This window comes from Calonectris borealis, chromosome 1, assembly GCF_964195595.1.
Source record: "Calonectris borealis chromosome 1, bCalBor7.hap1.2, whole genome shotgun sequence".
Lineage (NCBI taxonomy): Eukaryota > Metazoa > Chordata > Aves > Procellariiformes > Procellariidae > Calonectris > Calonectris borealis.
The window spans coordinates 70,403,738-70,430,404 of NC_134312.1; the positions used below are offsets into that span (position 1 = coordinate 70,403,738).

The 26,667-nt window shown below is 39.9% G+C and overlaps 1 protein-coding gene across 5 annotated transcripts in view; it reads left to right on the forward strand.

The window, feature by feature from the left end:
- Positions 1–26,667, forward strand: part of CALD1 (caldesmon 1) — a 199,485-nt gene that overhangs the window by 57,314 nt on the left and 115,504 nt on the right. For all 5 annotated transcript variants that reach the window (XM_075159782.1, XM_075159799.1, XM_075159816.1 and 2 more), the window contains exon 2: positions 20,541–20,633. The gene's annotated coding sequence lies outside the window, so the exon portion shown is untranslated. The remainder of the gene's footprint in view (positions 1–20,540; positions 20,634–26,667) is intronic.

The window sequence follows — 26,667 nt, forward strand, 5'->3', positions numbered from 1 at the left end:
GATTCATGTTTCCATTTTCTTCCCTTTCCGATTTTGACAGCAACAAGAACACATGATGGAACATTGCACGTAAACCTTGCTATGTACATTACACAGATGGAAATGACAAGTGAGCTTTGCCTTCCAGACTGAAGCAAAGCCTCCATTGCTCATAATGGACCTTGACTCTGCAACATGCAGTCAATAGATTAGTGTGGAAAATTTTGCGTGCTTCCTTTGACTTTCTATTGGTACTTTCTCTGTCCCAGAGAAAAGAAACCAAAACACTTTCTATTATCTGTATTAATAGTTTTATACCACACTTGTGAGGAGCTCAAGCACTGTTCATGTTGAAAAGCATTCCAAGACCTCAAAGACTTAAAATCTGACCAGATGAGAATCAAAGGGCAGCAGGGGAAGAAAAAGCACTGAGGCAAACCCCTGCCCCCAATCTCACCCCAAACCCTTTTCCCAAATCACGTGGCAGAGTTGGGCGGGTAAGTCTCATCTTGAGCCTCAGGTCACAGTTTTCTCTTTTGCTAGTGAAAGGTGTCTTTCAAAGGCTCAAACTGTTTTCTGTAGCTTGACTGATAATGGTGGCAGTGGCTGTCTCCTTAGCATGCTTTTCCTCTGGGACCCTAAATAGAATTGTCACCCATGCCAGTGGTGGAATCTTTTTGATAAAGATTATTTTGCCACTCTAGCATGAGTTACTGAGGCAGGTAAAAGCAGAGACTCTTTCTGTGGTGTTTTTTTTTCGATTTGGAACATGTTCCTTTAAATGATTTTGGTTTTGGAAAGTCAAAGCAACACTTATGGAAGTTTTAAGATAGTTTTCCTTCATGCTTTGATCCTGTGGTTGCTTAGAATTCTTAGTTACCTTGTGCTTTTTTAATGTGCAAGAGATTTAGGGGGCTTCACATCTGATACCTCTGCTCTATGGTTTGCTGAGCACTGTTTGGGTATTGTAGATCCATCAGGAGCAGAAGCTGTGGGCTCTGTGCAAAACTGCACAAGGCAAGTCAGTCCTTCAGCCTATATATAGACAACTTTGAAGCAGTCACTTGTTGCTACTCGAGAATCCTTGCTCTAGAGGAAGCGGCACATCTGAGGAAAGGGATCATTAATAGTAAATTGATTAATTATTTGTCAAGATAAACCATCCAGTCCTGACAGATGCTGAGCAACTATAGCTGGCCCTGGAAAGTGTGAATCCTGAGCCATCCATAGAAGACACTCAGCAACAGTAGAGATGTCATCTTGAATAATTAAATAAAATGCCTGTATTTGTTTCTAGGCCATGAAGCCTAACAAAAAAAAGAAAAGTGAAAGTATGGACAGGGAACAAAAGGAGAAATGGTGGCATATGTGTGATTAATACAGATTTAACTTTACTGTCTGTGATGACGATATGCAGTGATGAAGTGGATGTGTTCTGTGATTTATTTTCTTCTACTTTAAAGTAGAGGAGCTCTAAAAATGACTAATGAACCTCCTTTCAAGGTTCATATCTATGACCTAATTCATATGTGTAGGAATCTTGTCTTCCCCTTAACTGCAGCAGAAAGTTGAGGGTTGCTCATCCAAAGAGCGTTAGAGGCCAAAGCAGAGACCCTGGACAAGATCCAGCACAAATAGCTGCATTCCAGTGAAAACAGGAATCAGATGTACAGTGCACATGATAGTCTAATTGACGGATGCTATTTACCATATGTTAATTGCAAGTTCTATTGTAAGTTATGATGTTGATTAAGGCAATAATTAGAGCAGTTCCATGTAAGATGCTGAGTTGTTAAAAGTAATTGTTCTGATAGAAGCATTTTTATCTGGGTGCCATTGGAACTTATTCTTTAGAACAAGACCTTGTTCATGTGCATTGTTCATAACCTCAACAGATGCAAATTGGAATACATAGGACTAGTTTCCACAGAGCAGTTATTACCTAAGGAACTGTTGTACTTTTATACTGTGGAAGGTAGTATGGTTGGTGTGTTTGCACACTGTATTTTTGTGCTATATATATTGCAGAATGTGTCAGTGTATAGTCATCACAACTCTATTGTAATTGCAGAATCACAGAACAGCTGAGGTTGCAAGGGACCTCTGGAGATTTTGTAGTCCACCTCCGCCATGCTCAAAGCAGGGTCAGGTAGAGTAGGCTGCCCATGCTTGTGTCCAGTTGGGTTTTGAATACCTCTAAGGATGGAGACCCCCTGACCTCTCTTTGTTGAACTTCGTAAGGTTCCCCTTGGACCATTTCTTCAGCTTGTCAAGGTCCTTCTGAATAGCAGCACAACCATCTGGTGTATCAACCACTCCTTCCAATTTCATATTGTCTGCAAACTTGCTGAGGGTGGACTCTTCCATCATCCAGGTAATGAAGATGTTACAAAGTATTGGTCCCAGCGTTGACTCTGGGGTACACCACTAGTGACTGGCCTCCCACTGGGTTTCATAACACTGATCGCGACCCTCTGGCCCTGACAGTTCTTCTAGTTTTCAATCCATCTCTTTGTCTATGCAGATGTTATGCTATGAGACAAGTGTCAAAAGCCTTACTAAAGTTGCGATAAACAACATTCACTGCTCTCCTGATCTCAGAATAATCTAAAAAAAAAAAGACTACTTTGTCCATGCTTGGAGTGTTATGTCGTCTTTAAATGTAAATGAGTGTAACTAGGTTATCTAAATCTGATTTTTTTCAGTCTTTATTGAAGGCGATAGGCTTTTTTCAAAGAAATTTTCAAAGGTACAAGGTGCATAAATCCTATTAAAACTTATGAGGCTTGGGGACTTAACTCTTATTTATGCCTTCAGAAATCTATATTTTGCATCTCCCTAGAAATGTGCATGCTGGCCAAGCCAAGTACTTGTCTGTCAGAACTCATTTTGGAGCTTGAGAGCAGGGCAAGTGTGGGCTGCAATCTTGAAGAACCTCTTCCAGGGTTCTGTGATCAAAGCTTCTCCATTAAGACCACTTTAGTACTTTATTTCCAAGTTTGTTTTATAAAGGACTGGTGAGTGATCACAGGAAGTTACAGTGAAGTTACTGATATGAACGCTGTATCTTATAGATATCAGTGGAAAATAACGTTGCTTGTTAGTCATGGGAACTAACAACCCATTAACATGTTGATTTCTGTTTAAGAATATATTCTATCCCATTGTAACCTGTTTATGACTAGAACCCTGATAATTCTTAGTAGCTTTATTATTAATGTTTAATATTAGTGTTATCTGTGTTTTACTTTCTATTACATTCCCCTCCACCCAGAACGAAACTCTTGACATTGAGAGTTTGTATTTACTCTGGTGAATTAGGTTGGACTCAATGATCTTAAAGGTCTTTTCCAACCTAAATGATTCTATGAATGGTTACCCTGGTTTTGGTCTCCTTTAAAATGTCGATGACTTGATGCAGCCATCTGTAGGCATAAACAGGGATTGTTCTCTTAGTTACTAGGAGTGAATATTATAATATATAGAGCACCATACCCCCAGTGGGGATGCTAGTATAGAAATGGAGCTCAGGTTATGTCTTGTAGACAAATTTCACTTATAATCTGGAGGCTGAAAATCAGTCTTTGAACTGTGCAAAGCGTGCGACAAGCCTCTTATGTTGTATTGTCTGTGTGGTGTTGGGTATTTCATAGTAGAGGAAAGAAGAGGGGAAAACTGTTGCAAGAAAAGGATCAAAATGGTGTTCTCATCCTTCAGACCAGCCCAGCAAGCACAATGCTGTAGTTCCTTTATAGTGCAGAGTGGTCCCAAGATTTCTTCTTCTGGGAGACCAGCTGCAGCTATGGCCATGGTAGTTTGTATCGTTAAGGCTGAGCGGGTGCTTCAGCTGTATCTCACTGCTCACATTCTTGAAAATGTTCTACTTCTGTTCAAGTAGCTGGGCTGGCCACCTTCACATGGGACCTATAAAGATATCCCAAAGGGAACAGAGCTAATCATCTGATTGCACTAATGAGCATGGTGGGGTGGTAGCAGAAAGTGCAGAGGCAGAAATCTCACAAGACTTTTCTTTTAGTGTATAGTCTTATTCTCAAAAACCTACTGAAAACCCCCCGCTGGCACATGTTTGTGGGTACAAGAGTACTTGTCATTGTCACCACACTTCCCTTATACCACAGTGCTGAGGTTTCCCTTTGCATTTAAATAGGAAAGAAGCTGACTTTCTGTTTATGTCCTACAGTCAAGTGGTCACCCAGCACTATGTCATTATAACAAGTTTTTAAGCTTTACCAGCAGACATGAGGAAAAAAACTCCTGAGCTCCTTTTTTTCTCCTTAAAAAAACCAACCAAACAAAAAAACCACCCCACCCCCCCCAAAAAAAAACAGTAATTCACACAATATCTAGTGAATAGTGTGTATTGCTTTGAGAGATTGATTTATAGCCATTCTCTCAAAGTGGAAGGAACTCCAAGTAGGGGAAATCGCCATGTTGAAGGAGAGGCTACTTTGAGAGAGGCTACTTTACGTCATCTTCAAAGTGTCTGGACTTCCAGTCACACTGTAAGCTCTCAAACTGAAATAACTATGTCTGCCCAGGGATTTGTAAGGGCTTAGCTGCATCTGTTCAGAATTGTACCTCTCATTGAAGTAGTGCAGCTTTCTCTTCCTAGAAGAAGCTTTTGCATATCAGCCAAAGGCTGTAGTTATAAAGGCAAGATTGGACTGGTGAAATTTTATGTGGGTGTTTTTTTGCTTTTCAGCTCTAGCAAGAAAGTTTATTTAGATGGTGTGGTCCATAATTACTTGGCTGTGTACATGTTACCAGGGAGGTGATGCGCGGGGCACCAAGAGAGAGCAAACAATGCTATGACCGCTATGTATGACCAAACAGTCTTTGTTTTGAGGCAGGTATTTGAAAATGGTGACAAATCAATCCACAGAGAAATCTGCACCTCTGACAGTGGAGTCATTTTTATGAGTGTTTGTCCTAAAACTGGGAGAGCTTGGTTTGCAATTGGTTGGTCTGCTTGTGAGTCTTAGGCCACGGACACCTCATGGAAGAAGTACAAATAATTCAAGAAGTCTTGAGATTTCATGTCAGAGTGTAGTTGTACATAACACTTCCGAATGCACTCAGGGAATATCTTCCTCTTTAAAAGAATGAGGAAAGTAGATAAGTGGATACTTTTTAAGCTTTGTGTCCTGATTTCAAGAATCCCAGTGACGGAAGAACCCTTAAGACTGTGGCACATAAGTAGAAATTTTTGTTTATAGATAATCTTTCAGCTTTCTCATGAATGTCTGTCTGAAAATTTATTAGATCTATCTTGAAGTAAGAGTGCTGCACAGTTTGGGGGCTGATAAATCATAGTCTCTACATCAACTATATAGAGATTTTTAACTATGTATGATCTTCAGAGATGTTTGGTCAATTACCAAGCACAGGTGACCCTACTTGCAGTTCCAATAAGCTACTGAAGATACCGCTGCTGCTTTGTACGCTTAGAACAAGACAGTACTTGGGGCTTGTCTTGAAGCTTCCTCTCTTTTCTCCTTCCTCCTCCTCCTCCCATTATTTGTAATGGTTTGAATGTAATTTATGGATGAATAAAGAGGCCCTTCAATCTGTGTAAAGTGTGTGCTTTGGTTCTGGCTCAAACAAGGAAGTAGAATACCAATGGAATTGCTATTTCTAAGAGAGGAGTTTATCATCTTCTGCCACATTTGTCACTGCCCTCACTCCCTTTTCAGAGCATATCACTGAAAGAATTTGACAGAAACCAGTTTTGTGTTTCTAGGAAATGAAGCATTTGTTTCTTTCAGAGAAAGTTGCTTCCCCCTCTACCCTGTAAAAAAAAAAAAAGAAAAAAAAAAAGCTGGTCCACTGTTTGACACACTTGGAGGCCCCCATGTAAGGTCTTCATTCACAGAACATGTCTGTGACTGTACAAGTTATTTATTTTCCCTTTGTTACAATCGGCCTATTGTAAAATGAAAACAGAAATTACTCCTTTCTTCATAGGTTTGTTGTGAGATTGAAAACTGTGAATCACTCAGTATTGCAGTGGAAATCAGATGCATACCATAGACAGAAACAAAAACTTTACTGTGGTTGAATGTTGATTAAAAGTGATTAGAGATAGATTTGTGCTTATGTATTGCAAGAAACCATACAAACTTAGCCAGGGGAAGAGATAATGTATTACCTGGAGCCTTCCCTATGTGGAGTTTCAACCATGTTCCTTTCATGCTGGGATGCAGCTCTTTCGATTTCCCATAGATATGCAGAGGGCAATGCCATGTACGGAATCACTGATTTGCTACTAGAAGGATCCCTAAAGCTACTGTCTCACTCTGGCGCCCTGGATGGAAAATGCAAAGTAGCCAAACATTAACTGGGTGTCAGTCTGTGCCTACCTGGGCTGACATAGTTGCTGCTGCCATCATCAGTACTATGTCAGCTTTGTAGATCAGTGAAAGACTTTGTTCTATGAGACTGTTAATCCAACATCACTTAAAAAACATTGTAATTACTTATTTGGTTACCCCCCTCCCCTTCAAATTCATCCTAGAAACAAGTTATTGCTCAAATACAGAAGTGGGAGCATACTATTAGCTTTCACAGTCTTGCTGCCAAGTGATTGAATTTGACATTGTCACACAGAAGGCTAATTTCTGCAGTGTGGAGCTGGCATTCCAGGCGTTGCGCTGCAATAGCAAGGTCTATGGGAAAAAGTCGAGGAGCACTGTCCAGAGGAATTATGTAGGCCAGTCCAAATTCCAGCTGAGGAATCCCTAGATGATAATTATTTAGAAGGTTTCTGCTCTCTAGTGGGTAGAAGTCAAAATTAGAAAAATATCTGAGATGATGAATGACTTGGAGAACAATCCGATTGTTTTGACAAAAGCTGTTTTGTAGATCAAACTTGGAGCTACAACACTAGCCATCTAACTTCTCAAACCCTTATTCTTCTCTCTTTTTTTTTTTTTTCTTCCCTCCTTCTTCTTTGATTATCTATTTTTAATCTCCTGTTTCTGGAAAGATAGGTTGAATGAGCCCTGCTGCATGAAGTATTTGTTATCATAAGGCTTTTTGTGCAGTCCTATCTGACAGTAAATCAACACAGATTCCTTCTCCGTTGGTGTGTGGGCCTCTTTTCTAGATGCAAAATCAAGCCGTGCAGATCATCTGTCTTTTTGGTGTCTGTAGAGGGGACAAGCACCACTGAGGATACTACAAATATAAAAGAATAATGTGATAATGTCTTGAATGTGACGCCATGCAGCTGCAACAAGCTTCAGCCTTAAACTGGAGGAGCTGTAGGAGTTGCTTTGTAATGGACCTAGCTCAAGCCAATTGCTCAACTTATACCTGCTAACCAGTTCTCAGGTTGGTCTTATTCCCTCTGTGCAACTGTTCTCCCCATCTTTTTCATCTTCTTTGATGCTTCCGTATCACTGCTGCTCTTCCTCTGTTTTTAACATCCTCTTTCCCATCGCTTTAATTTTCCATGTCTCCTTTTCTTCCCTGTGTTGTGTGTTTTGGCCGTGTTTTTTATCTAAAGCATAGGGCAGATTTCTTTCTATAGCTACTCCTTCTGTCAGCTTCTTTCACTCAACCACTAGTGGGTAATGTTATTTTTGGTCTGCATAAAGTAGATGCAAGTTGTGATAGGTAGGATGGTCTAGTAGGTTTAAAAGCATTGGGACTGTAGAGACCAGAGTTCCTCTCTCTGACTTACATCAAAACAAATTAAACTAAACCGGTGCTAACTTGATGTCATTGTCATGATGTGACATTTATTCTGACGGTATAGGGCTCTGCTATTTCAGCAAAAATAGTTGCTCTCTGAACTGGGAGAAGTCATAACTTGGCACCCATTGAATGGATGAAGCTAGGCATCATTTCACGTATGAACGACTTCATTCCCAGGTTTTCAACAGGACCAGGAATGGAAGATGGAGCATATTCAAATGGGAACGTTCTTTGAACTGTGGTTTTGTATATTACGTGATAGGAGAAATTAGTGGGAGACTATTGTTTAGTTTTTGTATATTTCTACTACTTAAAGATCAAGGAAATCCTGAGGCTGACAAGAGGGTTCTGTTTTAAAATAAGAAATACATAAAATTTAAGCATCGGTCTTCTTGAATTCCACTTAGTGAATGAATCCTGATGTCTATATGATACTTCGCTGCTTATTAGTCTAATGTGACCCTTATAGAAAGGTTGCTTTGGACAAACGGCATCAAGACATAAAATTAATAAACTCTGCATGAGTGTTGTTAACAATGAGAGCTGACAATAGACAACATCAACTAGTTTCCCATGAGAAACAAAGAAATATCAAAGGGCTGTAAATAGCATTCCATTTTCTGTTTGCCAGATGAAGATGAGACATGTGGATGGTCTTAAAAGTTCTGCCCATTTTGGCACATGCTTGCATTTTCAGTGGCCTAGCTTCTTGGTCTGAGACTTAAAAGACAAAATAGTGCTATTATTATATGACAGGAAGAGGCTCCCAGCCTTTTAAAACATGGCAGAATCATTGAGTTATTCTTCACTGATATGATTGCTCTTCTGAATAAAAAGATGATGGCATTTCTAAGTGACTTTATTACAAGCCTTTCCTGGTAGACAGGATCTCTTATCTTCCATTTGTATTTCTGAGTTTCACTTTGGTTTCTCTGTCCTCCTCAGTATTTGTGTGATTGTACATACCTCTCTGCTGTTGTACAGGCAATGGAACAAACCTCCCAAAGCTTTTGCTTCGTTTTGTTTTTTAGATTGCAGGTCTTGAAGAAAAGCAAAAATATTGTGGGAAGGATAGTAGAATCCTCTTCAGTAGTCAGAATTAGGAAGTTCCTATTCTGATAATCAAATAGTCACCCTATCTGGAAAAGGAAGAGTTTAACCAAGGAGCCTCTCTGACTTCTCTATTTTCATGTAACCCTTAGACTGAAGCAGCAAGTGACCATCTGAAAGATAAAACCATCCCTCCAATCATGTTTAATTCAACTAAATTCTATTCTTACATGGAAATCGGTGTAAAACTCAAGGAGGCTGAAGTGTAGCATGTTTAGGTTCTGGCAGTGCCAAGCTATTTTCCCCCCCTCCCCCTTCTCTTATTTTCTAATGCTGAATCCAATTTTGTGTTGCCACAAAAGAGAATTAATGTTCCTAGAATTAGTTTCAGCTCTGCTTCAATGCTTAATTACCCAGAAAAGTAATTCTCTGTTGTGTACTGTTGGTCACTAAGCTGTTGAATTATTTACATTTGGTTGGGATGAGGAATAACATTTGAGTTCCAAAGGCTTTTAAATGTTTTTTTTTTATATGGTTTGGGCAACAATGACTTGAACTCTCACTAGCTGCAGCAACATTTCTTTATGAGCCAATGTGCTTGAGACAAAACAAATACATTGCTTTGCCTAATGTGGTTTTCTTCCCTCTTCCAAAAAATATGCAAAGCATAAAGAAAAACGTTTTGCAACCCGGTATCCTCTTTCTCCTGCGCTTACTGTTGCATCGCAAATATGCATTATGCTATTTAGTTAGCTAACCTTACGTTCTGTGGTCAACCACAAATTTTCTCTGGAGTCAATGGAAGATTCAGCTGCTAGAGGAATCTGGATGTGAGTCAGCAGATACTGACCAGAGCTGGGTGAAAAATTATTTGTCTTTATGTTTTCACAAAATCAGAATCTTTCTGGAAATGCAATGGGATGCATAGAAAAACCTCATAAGGTAGAAAAGCAGACAGAGAGACACTTTTGGTCTAATCCATTGGCTAGGTCTCCTTGAAAGACTGAAGGTTTAAATACCACTCTGTGCAGCTGGGATGAGGATTGGGTCTTTCTCTTGTGAGAATATGGGTGCATTGACCATCCTATACTGCATTGTTCCTGTTCAGGACACTTTTTAGAGCTGCTTTGCACTGAATAAATAATTCTATTTATTCTATATTCTATTCCCTTTGTCAACGGACTTTTTAAATGCAAACTGGAATGACTCCACATAGATGCAAGCAAGTTCTACTCCAGAACAGCTGGTTAGGCTGGAGAGTTGCTGTGCATGACCTAGGTACTTAGTTGAGATGCAGGAGGTATATGCAATATTTTTGCTTCGCCTGAATTCTTTTTTCTCACCAGTTAGTTCAATGACTAATCATTAGATAGACCTTTCTTTGATTCAACCAGGACTGATATCTTTACTCAGTTGAAGACGGATATTTCTATAGAAAATTTCAATTTCATTGATCTGTTTTGGGGGAGGTTTGCCCTATCAGCTCCTACATGTTTTATCAGAACAATTGCAACTCCTTCTGGATATGTATTTCATATGAATTATGGTCTAAATCATCTTAAACAAAATGTAAATAACTAGTAAAGCAGATGGGGAGAAAGTAAAAGCTGATTAAGCAAGATAAGATTTTGAAATGTGATGTGGAAGCAGGGTGGGGAAATAAATGCGATAAGGCTGGTCTGTGGCTAAGACCTCGGTAGTAGAAAGCTTCTCTGAGGTCAGGCATAATAAAAGCACACAAGAAATGTATAAGTTAGATGACTGAAAAACATAGGGGAGAGAGGCTAATGACGTAGTCAGCCTTTAAAAGTAGTTAACCTTTGAGTCCTTAGAATGTATGAAAAGCCTGAACCAAGTCTTTGGATTCTTTGGTTTTTCTCTGCTAGTGACTTCACACACCTGTTTGTGAAGTGAGGACTGCAAAGAAACAGTGTAAGACCTTTAGTGGTGTTGGACACAAGCAAATTCCATAAAAAATAGGACAAACACTTACCCAGGCATTAATAAAAGCTGCTTTAACATTTGATTGAAGAGAAGCAAGGCTGAACTTGGAAGGATTAATGTGGGTTTGCTGACACCTTCATTAAAAGGGCTGTCCAAAGAGGGCCTTTATCATTGACACACATGCAGTCTCAGGCAGTGCAGTCATGCATACTTGTATAGCTAGCAAGGAGGTCAGCAGTGAAGACGAAATAATTAACAAAATTAAAATGATAGTGTCTGATTATTTTTAATCAAGGGAGGTGTTCATGTGAGAGAAGGAGAATGCCTTAAAAATAGGTGGCTCTGTGTGGTACTGCATACTGACCTAAATTTTATGACCATGTTTTTTTCTGCAAAATCTATAAATACTTTTTTTGGGGGAAGAAAGGGAGAGAAGAGGGGAGGGAGGTTAGGAGGGGAATGAGAATGAAATAAAACAAAATTCCTCTTTTTTTTTTTTTTTTCTTCTCTCTCTTTAAATGGAATGCTAACCAATCCCTTGGCAACAAAGCCCATGTTTATTTTTAATTAAAAAATAACATAGCTGGGTTGACTTCAGTTTTCCCAGCTGCTATTCTTCCATCACAACAGCTCTCTGGCCTCTTTTCCCTTGCTGATTTCTTTCATCATTTGCACTTAGCTTGTATGTGTTACATGGATTTTATGTAATATTTCCTACCATTGAAAGCAAGTCTAACAGTCTAAACAAGTAGCTGGGGCTCAGTCATCTAGATCTCATCTACAGTACCTGAGCATGCCCTTCCTTTTGCAAAAGTAATAGGTGTGACCAGGATACCTTTTTTTTTATGTGCACATTCCTTGCTGTTTATATGTCTGCCAAGCGAGGAGAGATTTAAACTGCATATTGAATTTATGAGTTGTAGTTCATTAAAATAAATGGAGTGGGTTTGGCAAAGCTCAGGTATCACTGAGCACACAGGTAGTGTTTGAAGGCTGACAAGCAGCCTTGGTGGTTTTTCTTTAGATGATCGATTGCAAACTGCCAGTTTTTCTGTTTGCACATTAGGTGAAAAGTTAGAAAATAGACATGCTTGCCATGCCTTCTCCAGCAACTTCATTTCCTCTGTCCGTGGGGCAGACAGGAGGAAGTCTGGGTGATGATCCATTTCTCAGCATGTTGTGACAGAGCTGATTACTTACATAGTGGAGAAGATGGTGTCCATCTGTAACAATCAATCTGAGCGGACTAAAATTTAAGTTTTTGTGTGGACATTTAGAGGCCCTTGAGTATTCAGGAGTATCTGGTACTTTCTGCAGTCATTTTTATCCTAAATAAAGTTGAGATAGTAATGCTGTAGCCTTAAAGGTTCACGTACCAGTCATCCCTACTAAACATTGCAAGCAGCAGTGGGAGCTGACAGCGTCAAAGCTGCAGCTATTCCCAGACAGAAATGTAGTAGCTGGAATAAAAGTAGTGGTTTGTCGGGTCACTGTAACCAGACCATGGAAGAAGATATAACTGTATGTATTAATCACCAATAATGTTACTACTGGGACAGTCTTTGCGATGTGTGATTTGCAAGCTTTCCATGTATAACATAGCCACTTTAAAAAACAGTTATTTGAACTGGTTATTCCTGAATAAGTGGCAGCCTTCTGGTATACTATATTTTTCCTCTGTGGAAGTTTAGCTCTGCTAATCTTGCCTCAGTTAGAAGCCAGAAAGGCAAGGACAAATGCATAAGAACAATTATAATCTGAAGAAATAATGTTATCCAAGCATTTTTAAGGCCCAGAAAGGATTTGAGAAAGATTGGAGATTTTTGGAAAAACTTCTGTGACGACTCTTATTTTATCTGGACCAGTTTGCTCTTCCCTTGTTGTATACTGCTTGAGAAATGCATAAACAGGTGAAATATAAATAAGATGGTATGTGCCAGTCTGGGCTACGGTGGATCTATCATAATACATGGAACAGTTGACATCTCTTGTGATGTTACTGCGAGCCTTAAGACGTTTGTTCTGAGAGTTCTTAAGAAATGATTCAAGACTTCTATTAATTTCTGATTTCTGCCTCATAGTATTTGCAAATATTTTCCCTGATCCAAAAGGACCGTGGTGGGATTGAACACATACATTACTTAAGAGAAGGTGCTTGCCATGTTAAACTTTCATAGGTGATAAAGTTTGCTGTTCTGATGAACTATGGGATGAGGACAAGAAACTGAGAGGTAGCAGATATCAGGAGGCTAGCAACAAGGAGTAGGAGGAAGCAGGGCAATAGGATCTGGGGCAAGAAATTGGTTCAGGTCTGGAGTAGAAAGAATGTGAGCAGGAGCGCGAGCAACAAAGAAGCTGGAAAACAGTACAGTGGGGGAAGCATGATGGATATGAAAGCTGGAGAAGCGCAGGGAAAATATGGGGCAAGAAAGTGAAGATATGATGCAAATGAGGTGCCTGAAAATTGCTGGGAAGAAATCGCTGTGTCTGAATTACTTTGTTATCCTGTCTGCGGAAGGTGATTGAGAGGGATGGAGTAAACGGGAAGAATCATCTTTTTTTCCTTTTTTTCTTTTTCCATTTCACAGTTTCTGGGAGATGGTTCCGCAAACTGGTGGGTGCTTCCTGTATGAACTGGGATGCTGTGGTCCTTCCCTTGCTTTTGCACTGCAGCAGCATTTGCTTATTTCCAGTTTCTTGTTTTGGCATGTAATGCTCTACCCTTTCTACCCCTTACTTGGGTTAGTACTTAAAGATTTGACAACGATCAAATAAAATGCAATGCTTATGGTTAATTTAATCATTTGACCCAAGTCCTTATATGAGATTAGAGTGAAATTGTATTTTGGGCTGAGTGTTACTAGGAGAATACTATAGATTATCTTAGTAGGAAGGTGGTATGAATTGGAAAACTGAAAGAAAAACGTATTCAGTACAAACCTGAAATAAATCCTGAAGCAAAGAAAGTGGAACCAAGTGTTCCCCTCCACAAAGTTTGGGAACATTCATTTTTAGAGTTTCATTTTGGTTCATTATAGAAATGTTCCCCAAGGACTAACCTAGAAAACTTGAATCAAACTTTCTGCACCCAGGGGAGGGTGTTCTCCAGGGACTTTCTGCTATCCCATCTCCACAGAAAAACCCATGTGAAGGGAAGCCACAGGAGAAGTTCACATGAACCTTCCCCGCTGAGGGAATGCCTTCATTTGCACAAAGCTCTTTTCTAAACTGCTTTAGTTTTATGGGAGCTGTGAGCTCCAGGATCCACAAATAGTAACTTTTAGTGCTGGCACTAATCCTGTCAATCAGAATTCTTCTCAGAAACACCATTAATTAAACTTCCCTGAAAAGGATACAGCTCTCAGAATTTTCCCTGTGGCTCCCTCTCTCCTGACATCCGTCCCACCAGTGTGTTTATGTTCAATAACTGAAGAAGACACAGGAGAGGAGAAAATCGGAGCTTTCACAAGAGACAACCTTTTTGTTATTACAGACTTATTTTAGCTGCCTTACTCTGCTTGTTTTGAGCAAATTCTTTCATTTGTTGACTTGAATGATGCTAACAGCTGTCAAAATATGCTTTAAAGTAGCCAGTTTCCATTTGCTGTCTGTTGCAAGTGACGGTTTTCTGAATTATTATGCAGTATTCTTTGTGGATTATTAATAATTTGGATTAGAGCTCTAAGCTTTCTGTAACCCTTTTCTGAAAGGGACAATGAATTTGCAAGAAATTTGGGACGACTTATTAGCGGTTAATGGTTTCCCTCAGTAGCATGTTCTGTAGCAGACATGCCTGTATCCACTGCTGGTGATGTAGGGGATCTTATGTTCAATCTCCAGATGATCAAAAAGGGATATGGCAAGCTTTGGTTTTTAAACTTTAAAATGTTTGTTCTTCCAGATCACAATTTGAAAGGGGAAAACCCTCCTTGAATTGTCTTTTCCTTGCTGTGCATGTGGCTGCTCTGTTGGGGAGACAGGTTTACATGAGGACAAATGGCTATTCTGGAACAGCCTGTTTTTCTGGCCTGTTTTTGCTGCCACTGATGTCCATATGAGAACAGAAGACCCTGCATGGAGCAAGCGAAGAACACAACCCTCTGTTTATTCCTGTGGGCAGTAACTGCTGATCAAAGCAGGAACAGACGAGGAGTCTGGTTTTCTGCTAATGTGAATGCCACTGCTGTGTGGTTAGCAAATGGTTTCTGCTTAGTAGCATGAACGTGGCCAAAGAAGGAAGCAAGTGCTATATTTGCATGGCCGAGGATGATGTTCCAGCCCACATCTGCTCAGATGCACACATACTTTGCTTATTTGTTAGCCTCTACTTTCAAGAATAACCACGCAAATATCTTGCAATCTACTTCCACTCGGTATGAGCTGTATCAAGTCCTCCTTTTGGTTGTGTTTAACCTCAGGAAGCAGTTCTCTTTCTTTCCTGTCTCATGCCAAGACGTGCAAAATGAAAGTCTGTATGTAGGGCAGTCATTGTATCCAAAAGATGTCCACTTCTATTGAGGGAGTATCACTGTGCATGTGAGAGGAGTGACTATTCTCTAAGTATTAGGGTGCTCTACTGCTGAGGTCAGTGTAAGAATAACTGGCATTTTAAGATGGTGGAGAAGAAATATGCCATTTTCTGAAACTTTGTAGGTCAGATGAGTTGATCTTTAAAAGGATATTAGCAGCTTGGCTGAAGGGAAGATACGAATCTTTCTCCTTTACTGACTTTCTCCCCTAATGTGTATGGCTGTCTGGCATTATTTTAAAGACCAATCATGATTATAAGCTCTGATTCAAATTTGTAATTAAGAACATTCATTGAGCAGCTTAGTACATGGAATGGGGTGTGCTCAGGGTGCCCCTGAGTCCTGCTCTGGAGAACCATTCTGTGTACTGCTACACCCATGGCATTGGGAGTGGTTTGAAATTGAGGTCCAGTGGGCCCCCAAGAAGTTGAACTGCAAAGGGCGTGTGGATGTTGGAGAAGGATTTCTTTGCTCCCTGCTCTTCAGATCTGCAGCTGGACTAGAAAAGGCACTGCTGATGGCATGCTTTTCCTCTCCCTGACTCTTTACCTCCAGACCCTGAACACATCTGGGCAATCAGGTCTATCAGCCCTGTATGTAATGCAGCCTGTGTGGTTCAACCAGAAAATATGATGGGGTGGGAAACTTCTTCCTACAGCCCACATTCTCCCTATGAATCTGTACATATTGATACTTTTCTGCATCATTGAAATCCTCTTCAGGTGAGGCCACAGAAAGATGAAGCTGTAATGATCTGAGTGTTCCATAACATTTGAAAACTAACAATGGTATATACACATAGCTACGTGTTTGAAAGATGAAGGTATTTCCTTGAAGACCGGTGGGCTGTGCCTTAATGGTCATTCTTCAGCTGAGATTAAGATGGCACTTGAACTCTAAACCCCTTCTTTAATAATATATTAGCATATATAACAGAATGTTATATTAAGTTCATTGAGAGTAGCTATTAGATCAGAAATTTCTAATGTGTAGCTTCATCCCTCTTGTACCTGGATAATAAACTCTTCGGGAGTAAGAACTACCTTTTTGTCCTACTGTTTGTATAGCACCCAGAAAGCTGGGGCTTGGTGATACTACTGCACTCCTAACACTGATAGTCCTAACACTGACAGAAAAATGGGTAACTAGGAGATGGCTGCAGCCCTCTGGGAAGTAGAGCTCAGGTATGGCAAACTGTCCGTGTTCAGCAGAGCATGTACATGTGTGCTTAGCCTGAAGTCAATGGGCTTTGACTGTGGTTTTAAAATTAAACTCTAACTTAAGTGTATGGCTGCATGAGAGGTGTTTTTATTTACTTTGAATGCTGATGTTTTGTACTGATAAGCTGCTTGTAAGTGGTTAGGCGAGCAGTTCACAGGAGACGACACATTTCCTCTTTTTAGGTCGTCCTAGAAAACAAATTCCTGGGGTACCTGTTTAGATAGTAATGGATGAATTCGAGGCTTCCTGTTCCCCTCTTCTGTTGGCAACACGTGTTTGCCAAACACTGTAATGAAAAGCTTTCTTTGTGCACACAGCACATCTGAGGAAAAGTTGAGAAGTTTTATTTAAGTTCTCCCTCTGTAATGTCTTCGTAAGTAAATAAACTACATGGCAACCCTGATGACACAAAAATCAAAAGGAGAAAAGGAGATCTGGAAGAAATGGGTAAACAAAGAAATACTTCACCTAGACCATTTTTTAAAAAGGTGCTTTCCTGCTCTCATTTTCATGACTCAAGGGGAAAAAAATAATTTGCACAAGAGCCAATACTGAAATCTATGGGTAAAAATTCCTAACTAACTGGAATGAGATTAAAGTTTAACAGCCACTCTATGGCTGTCACACACTGTGACTCTGTGACTATGGGAAGAGGGAAGGGATGACAACAAAAAAGATGGAACCAGACTCTTCGCAATGGTACCCAGTGAAAGGACATGAGGAAAGGGACGCGAATTGAAATACAGAAAATTCTATTTAAATGTAGGGAAAAACTTTATTAATGTAAGTAATCAACACTGGAACGGATTTCCCAGGGAGGCTGTGGAGTCTCCATCCTTGGAGATGTTCCAACCCCAACTGGACATGATCCTGGGCAGCCTGCTTTGAGCAGGGATTTGGACTAGATGATCTCCAGAGGTGCCTTCCAACCTGAATTGTTCTGCGATTCTGTGAAATTTGCTATTTTTAAAGATTGGAGGAGGAATCCTTCTTTTATCTAATAGATTAGTAACTCAGAACCCAGTAGGTAGACTGGGTTACCTCCTTTGTCCAAAAGAACTGTAAAGTACATGCTCCAACTATTCTTCATGGTGGTTCCACTCTCTCCTACCGATATTTTTTCACTTTCCTAAATTAAGTATGTAACTGGGACTGAAACCCAGGTGTGCTATTTCCAAAACAGCTTCTTAACCACTTCGCTGTTGGATAATTTGGGATTGCTCCATTATATGTGATGCAATGAGGAGTGCTTCCTATGTGCATACCACACCTAACTGTGCATTAGGTGAGTGAGCCTTCAGCTGGGAAGTGGCATAGCTGAATCCTAGTGTCAGTCTGAAGATTTAATTACTTGTCCAAAGTGAACTATATCTTTACATAGAACATAATTAAGTTGTGGGACTCTCTGTTATGGAATTTTGCTGAGTGTTGGCAGCTACTGGAAATAATAATGGAAAAAAGCTGCCATGGAGATCAGTAAATACACAGATTCTGCCTTTGACTCTGGCATTCTAGAAGTCACAAGCTGTTGTATTGGATTGGAGGATTTAGATTTATGGAGTCCGGTTTTCAACCTGGACCTGAACTTCCTTCGTGCTTAAGTTGTATGGAAATTTCCTGTTTCTTAAATTGTTCTTAGCCCTTCATAGTCAGCTCACAGTGGAATTGTGGTGTGATAGAGGTTCTTTTGGCTAGCAAATAGTGAGAGAGCGTATTTCAGTCATTTTGTTGATATTACAAATTACGTTGAGCTCAATTCAGAAAAACGTTGCTTTAGGACAGAGCAAATACAAGGAGAATAGCAGAAGAACGCTTTGTGACTTTGGGAAAGAAAAGGAAAACCTTTTGGGGTTTGTCTCCATTTTAAAAAAAATCTTGAAGAGACTGAAAGAGAGCAGACGGTCTGAAGCAGAAAAAGACTTTTAGACCCAGGATCCTCCTAATGCATGGTCTGAATGTCATGAAGTTATGCCTGCTGGGAGTCAAGTGGGGCACACTAAACAATAGAAATGGGCAAAGTCAGCTTTTCAAGTTAATGAAAAAGTTTGAATGAATCCAGTGACCTGGAAAGACTTTCATGCTATTCATGAGTTCTGTGGACTGGTAAAGCCCAGTCTGCTCTCGCTGTAAGCAGGAGTAATCAGTGAGAGGAAGATGACTTGGAGCTCTTGGTTGCTCTTTTCAGACCTTGATGATTAGGGATGTCCTCTTACATTGCTCTTTTCTGCTATGTGATATATGCATAGGAACACTAAGCATCAAAAGGGGATTGAGATGACTTTTGAATCTAATACTGAAACTTCTAAAGGAATGAATCAAAATTTTGGCTTTGGCCACCCCAAAGTTTTAAAAAATATAAATCATTGACAGGTGTCTATAAAATCTAGAGACCAGACAGTAAAATTGTTTTTGAAATTGCTGAATAGTCATTTACATCAAGAATCCTCCAAAGTCCATGAGTTTCCAATGAATAACCAGAAATTAATACAAGTAACGGCCCCACACTATGATCTTAAATTACTGAAAATAGGCTTCAGTGGTTTTTAAATAATCCATTTTCTCTGTTGGCACCAGGATCTTCTGTATGAAGGTCCTTGGGACTAAAAAGAACGGACCATGTGAGGCTCCCTGAAGAAAGCTGATGGTTTTTATTTTTACTCTGGTGGGTTTGTATACTACCAAGAGGTAGCTGAATGAAGAGCGAGTCTTCGGGGAAAAAATACCCCATTTCAATGAAGCTCGTTCTTACTGTATTTCCTGGTATTACGAGTTTCTATTAGGTCACTCACAAATTGTTGTACTATAAGGGTGGCAGCTCATTTGTTCTGCTCTCTGAATTTACATTTATAGAATTGTTGTCATGCCAGGTCAGAGCAGAGGTCCATCTAGGTTAGTATGCTATCTCTGACTGAGACACTGAGACAGTCACTTACAGTAAAGCAAGCAAAAGCAGATGAGTGTCAAATGGCTCTTCCTTTTATGTGCTCTCCCAGAGTCTGGCAGTCTTTGCTTTGGGACTTTCTAAGCTATAGGTCACATCCAGACTATCATATCTCATAGCTAATGAAACTATCCTCCATGTTTTTTTTTTATTCCCTCTTGAATCACTTGTACAACAATAAACAATATTTACTGTTTAAAAACCATTCAGGACCTTTCTCATATCCTGCCTCAATCATCTCTCTTTTTCAAATGGAAGAGTAATACTCTAGATAGCCTCCTAGATGGGAACTGTGCCATAGCTCTGATCGTTATTGTCGTCCCTTCTTGGCGACATGAGAAAGAGTAACCAGAACTTCATGAAAAACTGAAAACATAGATATACCATATATTTATATGTGTGACCTAGATAGAACCTAGATTTTTCCCTAATGATTCTTAACTTGCCTTTTGACAGCCACTGGCTACTCAGCTAATATTTTCAGAGAGCTCTTCCTCAGACTCCAAGATGTCTTTGCTGAATGTTATTGGCTCATTTAGAGTTGATCACTGTGTATATACAGATACAAGGTTTTTTTCCGCTGTGCCTTTACTTAGGAACACTGAATTCAGTCTGCCCATAGAAATTCATTACTATGAACTCTTTCCCCAGTTCTTTGTATTGACTTTAGATTTTATTAAAACGAATAGTTTTGTATCATCTACAGGCTTTGTCTTCTCACTGTTCATTTGCTTTTGCAAATGCTTTTATGAATATGTTGAATACTACAGGTCTCAGTGTAGATCCCTAGGGAAGTATGCTGGAAACCTTGCTCTGTTATGAAAACTCACCACTGGTCTGATGCTTTGCTTCCTCTCTTACCAATCACAAGAGAATGTTCAGCTTAGCCTGTATCAGCTTCACTTCTTAAAGAGGTTTTAGTGAGTGACTTTGTTGAGAGATTTTGGGAAATCAAAATCTGCTTTGTCAAATTCTAATTTATAGAGCTGTTGATGGTGGGTTTTGTCAGTCTCTTGCAAAATTTTTCTGGTTTATTCCATACTTTAAAAAATCTTTGTCGGGGTGTGGTTAAAGAAGACTTTACCAAAGAACAATGAAGAGTATGCAATAGTTATGCCATTGCTAAACAATATTCTTTATTTTCTATTTCTGTACAGTGATCACCTCTATTTTCTGGAGTCATCATTTTGAATTCATCAGCAGCTGGTTTGTTACTGAAAAGCTCAGAATATTCCTCTGATTGCCTTCGTGTGAGTATGATCAAAGTAGTTACCTCAGATTTCCTTGCCTGTGATATTCAGAAGGTTTTTCTGTATCGGGGTTTTTTTGTATTGAGGCTTTTATATTGGATTCTTTTTCCCCTGTGTGCTTGCTTACTTCTTTGGGGGCTGATACAAATCCCTCTGAAAATCAGCGGACAGCCCCTTGACTCCTATTCCTCTGGTACCACTGTCACCAGAGATTACTTTCTTCAGAACTGATAGTAGATTTAAAGGATTTTATCTTGAATTTTATCTTCAAATAAAAATCATTGAGTTTTACAGTAATCATTTTGTGGATGTGTGGCCATTCTTTGAATAGCTATATTTATTTCTCCGCTGGATTTCAGCAAGCTTTTTGCTTGCAGTGGGAGTCTTAAATCACATTTACTTGTGTTAAGATCATGTGCTGGTGTGTTACTGTCCTGTTGTGTCTTCTGTTCTTTTTAGAGCACGCAGGCTCTGAGGAGTCTGTGAGAGTCCAAGTAACCGTGTTTACTGACTATTTACAACGTGTAAGACTTAGACATTTTTTACAAACATTGTTCTTTCACTGCCAGAACAAGTGAGGGCTCATAAACCATTTAGAGGAAGTGTTTATAATGTGTGTAAACTTCAGCCCCTCAATATACGGAAATTCCAGACTAGAGACAAACCGAGGACTGGCTCTAAGTTTAAGCAGTGCGTATGACAGCAGACTGATGGGGTCAGAAATATTGTAGCAGGGTCAAGGCAACTCCCTTAGATGCCATCATCTTCAGTTAATTCAGGGTACAGCGAGCTGCTTATTCTCACTGATGAGCGACCATGTTCTCTGTGTGCCTGGACCTCCTCTGTACCTCTGCTCCATTCCCTCTCTTTTTGGCAAGAGCGGTGTGGAGGAGGAGAGAGACATGGCGGCAGACTGAACACTGGTTGCATTGCCTTTCATCTCCAGCAGCCTTCCCCCCCATCAGGAATGCTGGGTCTGTTTCAGCTGTTTTTGTCATTGTCCTTGGGGAAGCGAATTTAACTTTGCCTACACTTCTGAGAAGGTTTGTGCAAGTGCTGAATGGGCTGATAATTGTTGCAGGCTGTTCTCTGTCCTGGTTGCCGTTTCGGAGTTCTGCGTTACTTTCGAGCCTTTGTGGGGGAAGTATTTAAGACTGAAGCCAGATACAATCCGGGATTTCCAGTTTGTAGGAAATGTTGATTTCCAAAATTAGGATTTCTTTCTGATTCAGAACCAGCCTAAATGTTCTAAAATTTCCCATGAAACACTTCTTCCAGTGAGATCACTGAATTTAAGTTCCCAGGTGCTTCCTTAGGTGGTGCAGTTACGAGGTACCTCAATTCCTTAAAAATTTGACCCAAGGAGAGGGAGGCCATACTGTCCAAAAGCAAATGGGATCAGAAATGCAAGTGCTCTCTCCCTGTGCTTAGGATAGGATATTCAAAGAGAGCAGTGACTGCCCTCCAGAGTTTTTCTGACAGCTCAGCAACTGGAGTAGTATTTGTAGACATGCGTGCAGACTGGTGTTGAAAGCAGGCATTTCAGTCCCTCAAAACTGAGACTGTGCTTCAGTGTATCTCTGAGCTGGTGCTGGTGCCTTATTTTCATGTATAAATTGCATCTGAAAATCTGTCCTTCAGGGACTTATTCATCTACTCCAAGTGCAGGATGCAGGGCGAGTGTCATCTGTCTCATGCTGAAGTCCCCATGGTGCTTGCACAGCACTCGTCAAAGTGGTGGAAGAATTCTGTCCCGAAGAAGGAAAGGCAAAATCTGATAATACTTACCACACTTAACCTCCTCTTTCACGTTGTAAAGCTGGCCGAATAGGAGGATGGTCTTTAGCGAACATGAATGAAAATACCATGAAAAAGGCCCATGATTAGTTGCCCTTAGAAAATAATTAAAGCAAATGGTGTGGACAAATACACTCATTTGGAAAGGAAAAAACAAGCTTTATCTCCGTAAAGTACTGGAAATAAGGCACATCTCTTTATCTGAGTATAAAAAGCAGTAATATAGTTTAGTATTATCATGACAGTCCTGTAACTCTTCTGTTCTTGAATACAGCCAAATCTGATTTTGGAAGATAATCTGAGACATGCTTATATGAATTACTTTCAAAAATAAGTGATACCCTATAAGGTTAAGGTTGAAAGTCACTGGCTAGTGATGATTGTTTTTTATCTTCCTTGGAAACGTACATTTTGTTAAAAGTCAAGATGTTTGCTATTAGGAAACATTGTATAAGAAAAGTTTTGGTCAGCTTTTCTCTTAAATATTCAAGACTGAAAGCATTTCTGTAGAGACTCTGAAGACATTTTTCTATGGCTTTATTGTGATGAATTAAACTGAGATGAGCGTAGGGTCTTTCTTCTCTCATCTGTCCTCTCTGCTGCTTGGAAGAGGAGGTGCAGCACCCAATCTTGCCCGAGTTTCCCTGTAGCTTCAGGTGACCTCTACTTGCAGCCGGGGCACTTTTTGGTAAAAGCTCTTTTGCGAGAGATGAGAACCTGCTGGTTTTTGTGTTGCATTGCATTCCTGAAGAGGTGTTAAAGACAACTGTTTGGAGATTTGTTTAGTTTAATACCAGGGGATCAAGGTTGGGAAGTAGTAGTGTCATTCTTCCTGATGCAATTTGCAGTCCCATGAAGGGGGGAGCCCAATTGGTGGCCATCATTTGCTAGAAAAGTCTTATTGCTTGTAAGAAATTTGGAGCTAACAGGCAGCTGAAACAAAGAAAACCAGAGCATCATTTAGATATAGAAAGTTATGCTTTATTTAAGAGTGAACCAAAACAAGTAAACCTGCTGTGACTCATCCAAAATTTTGGATGAAGAACATTTCTTATTTTCCAGGAATTACACCACCTAGGAATTGTAAAACTGACACACTGAGTAGTTGAAGAGAAATCTGCTTCTAATAAACCATGCCTTGCCAGACTGAGGTTTAAGAACATTAAAAAAAAAAAAAAAAAAATCTGAACAAGCACAAGGATCATATGTAGGGGCAGAGTCACTGCTGTGCTCGGAGTGAGGAGAGTGGAGTTGATTATCTGCATCTTCCCAGTAGGTAGAGAGCAGATATAGCTCGCTGGAGAGGATGTGGCAGGAGCATGCTGCGCTTTGGCTCTGTTCGCTGGCAAGGAGTCCATCAGAGAGCAGTGCCAAGCACAGCTTAGGCACAGCAGAAGCTGTATCTTACTGTCTTCTGCGCAATATTAACCTTCTAAGGCAGGAAATGCGTGCGTTGAGGGAGAGATAGACTGGGATTCTTCAGTCTTCATTGACAACTGCTCTTTCTCAGCGCCGTCACAATAAGCTCTCCTGTCACTTTAAAACTGCATTACTGATACTGCTTCTTTGAACTTCACAGGGACGTTGTTCACTTGGTGTACGTAAGTTTACGGAGCAGACTGATCGCTTTCTGATAAATGGGCCCAATTGTTCAAAACGCTGATAATCATTATACTGTGCAGCATTAAAAAAAAAAATTCCCTACTTCCCAGGATGTTGTGAGATTTTTTCCTTGCCTATGTTTTGGTGATGCTTGCAGATCGTGGGATGAAAAAGCCTTGGTCAAATACTTCTAGATCATCTGGAAGTGGGAAGTAGCTGAAATCTCAAAAGAATATCTTGTCTCCAGCTAATGTTGTAGACTCAGGTGCTGTGGAGGGTAGCCTCAGAAGCGTACCAGCACTGTTAGATGTTTATCTGAACTGAGCTTGAACTCCCAATCTCTGGAAGTTCCCCCGTGCCTGTTTTCCAAGAAGAGCCTGATCTTTGCAGCTCTTTCTCACACGAACGCTGTGGGTTTGGAGCTGTTAAGTCTTTGGCCTGACTCTCACTTTCACTAAAGTCCCTTTACACAGTTCAGGCATTCTGCTTCAGGGATCTTAAAATGAGAGTAGATGACATTTAATAGCATAAATGAGAAACAGGTCCCTTTAAAAAAAAAAAAAGTGAAATTGGCCTTCCCTAAATTGAGTGCTGACCTTGAAAAAACCCTTAAAGTCTCTGCAGGCAGACTGAAATTTTTTTTGGAGAACAGATACCCCAAACTGCAAGAGATTACCTGAGGCAAGTAAGGTGTGGGTTTTTTTTCTTTTCTTTTTAAGAGAAAATTCTTTTCCATTACACTTGGTACCCACATGTCTGTCTTAAAGCACTATTTATTTGTCACAGAACTTCAGAACTGCTGATGTAATTTTCTCACCCTTCTTTAGGATTTTTTTTTTAATTTACTAATTTTAAACATTTTCATATATTCTGCTTATGTGAAACGTTAAAGATTCCATTTGTATTTTGAAAATTGGGGTTTTTTTTTTTAATGTGGGAGGCAATGTTTGAATATGTTTTGAGAAGCGGGTGAGGCAAGAAAAGCTGTCATCCATCAACTGGTATTAAGTCCAACTTTGAAAGTTTGATACAAACTGAATCTGACTGTTAGTGCAGACATGATACAAATTAGCTGTGACTTTATGATACCAGCTGTTTCTCTGACAGGGTAAAAGGGCACATAACTAGAATAGCATCTTTTGTTGAAAGCAGTGTTTCCCTTTGTTAAATGTGGGAGCCTCAGGCAAAAAATTGTAGTCGTTAGTTATGTGACATGTGCAGTCTGCAACATGTTCGTGGAGCTCGGGGGGCTTTTTACTGATGTTTTTCAAAGACAGGGTTATCATAAGGGTTCTATTTTCACTAGTTTTATCACTGAAAGACAAATCTCTGTCATGTTTTTGCCTTGTGTTAAAACCGAGGATAATCTAAGTGCTGTTTTCCTTACATGTACAAAGAAAATACTGAACAGCAACACCTTAGAAAACTCTGCGAAAAAGAAATTACAAATCTCAAAGTAAAATTTAACTTCATTAATTATTTTTATTAATTGATTCCCTTCAGTTATTTTTTTCTTAACAGAATTTTCAGGGTTTTTATTCCATACAAACTAAGTCTACACAGTCTTTAACAAACTAACAATCAGCGTTAACTGAGTATTGTTTATTGAGGCAGCGGATTAGTCCTGACACAGATGCAGGTACACAGAGCCAGCTCTCTGCAGTCACGTCTTGGGTCTTGACTCACCTTGGGTGCTAGGTGGCTGTGCGCAGCTTCCCTACTGCATCCAGCACCTGAGCGAGGAGGGTGCCCAGAGCCTAGGGGATGGAAACGCAGAGTTGACGCACCTGAGGAGCATTGTGTGGAAGCAGCTGGGGTGCTCCCTTGTTACCAGAGCTCATAAAGCCTACTCGTAAACTGAAATGGCTCTGAGCAAAGCCATTTGAGTGACTTTACATCACTGTACATCTGCGTCCCCGCTGTTCATCTGTATGACCTTAACATATCCCCTGACCACCTCAGGCAACATAAAGTTGGCTGTAGCATGTAACTAAACTGAAACAATGTGATTTATTAAGCAATTCAATTAATCTTACTTCTGCCACTTGACTAAGAGCCAGTAAGATTTCAAAATTTATTGCTACAGATAACAGACATAGTCCATTTGAATCAATCAGGAAAGGGGCAATATTAAGAATGGAGTTATGTTATTAGTATAATAGCATCTAACTAGGAGTACTACGAGGAACAACACTTGGGCTAGAACTACTAAAAGAAGCAAAATTTAGGCTGAATATCTTCTAAGCTTTTTCAGATTAATGGTTATCAGTGTTGATGCTAAACTGAAAAAGAAAGCATCTCAAAAGAGATGCCTTTCAGAACTGGATTTTTTTTTTAAGGGGCCATGCAGTAACTTTAGGACTATGAGCATTGCTCCTTCCAAATTTTAAGTGGTGCTCCACAAAGGAAGGATGCCACTGCTAAGGTGAAAATGGGAAACTTCTCTGCAGAGCATAACTTCTATTTCAGACAGATGGAAGTTAGGACGACTTGATGATATTTTGGCCATGGCAGAAATTATCACGAGTCCTACATGTCTTTCTACCTCTAGAGAAGCCTCTATATAAGCTACTATGTGAGATGGTAGAGCAGACACACCCAAATCCCACTGAAGATGCAGAAAAGAAAAAAATAT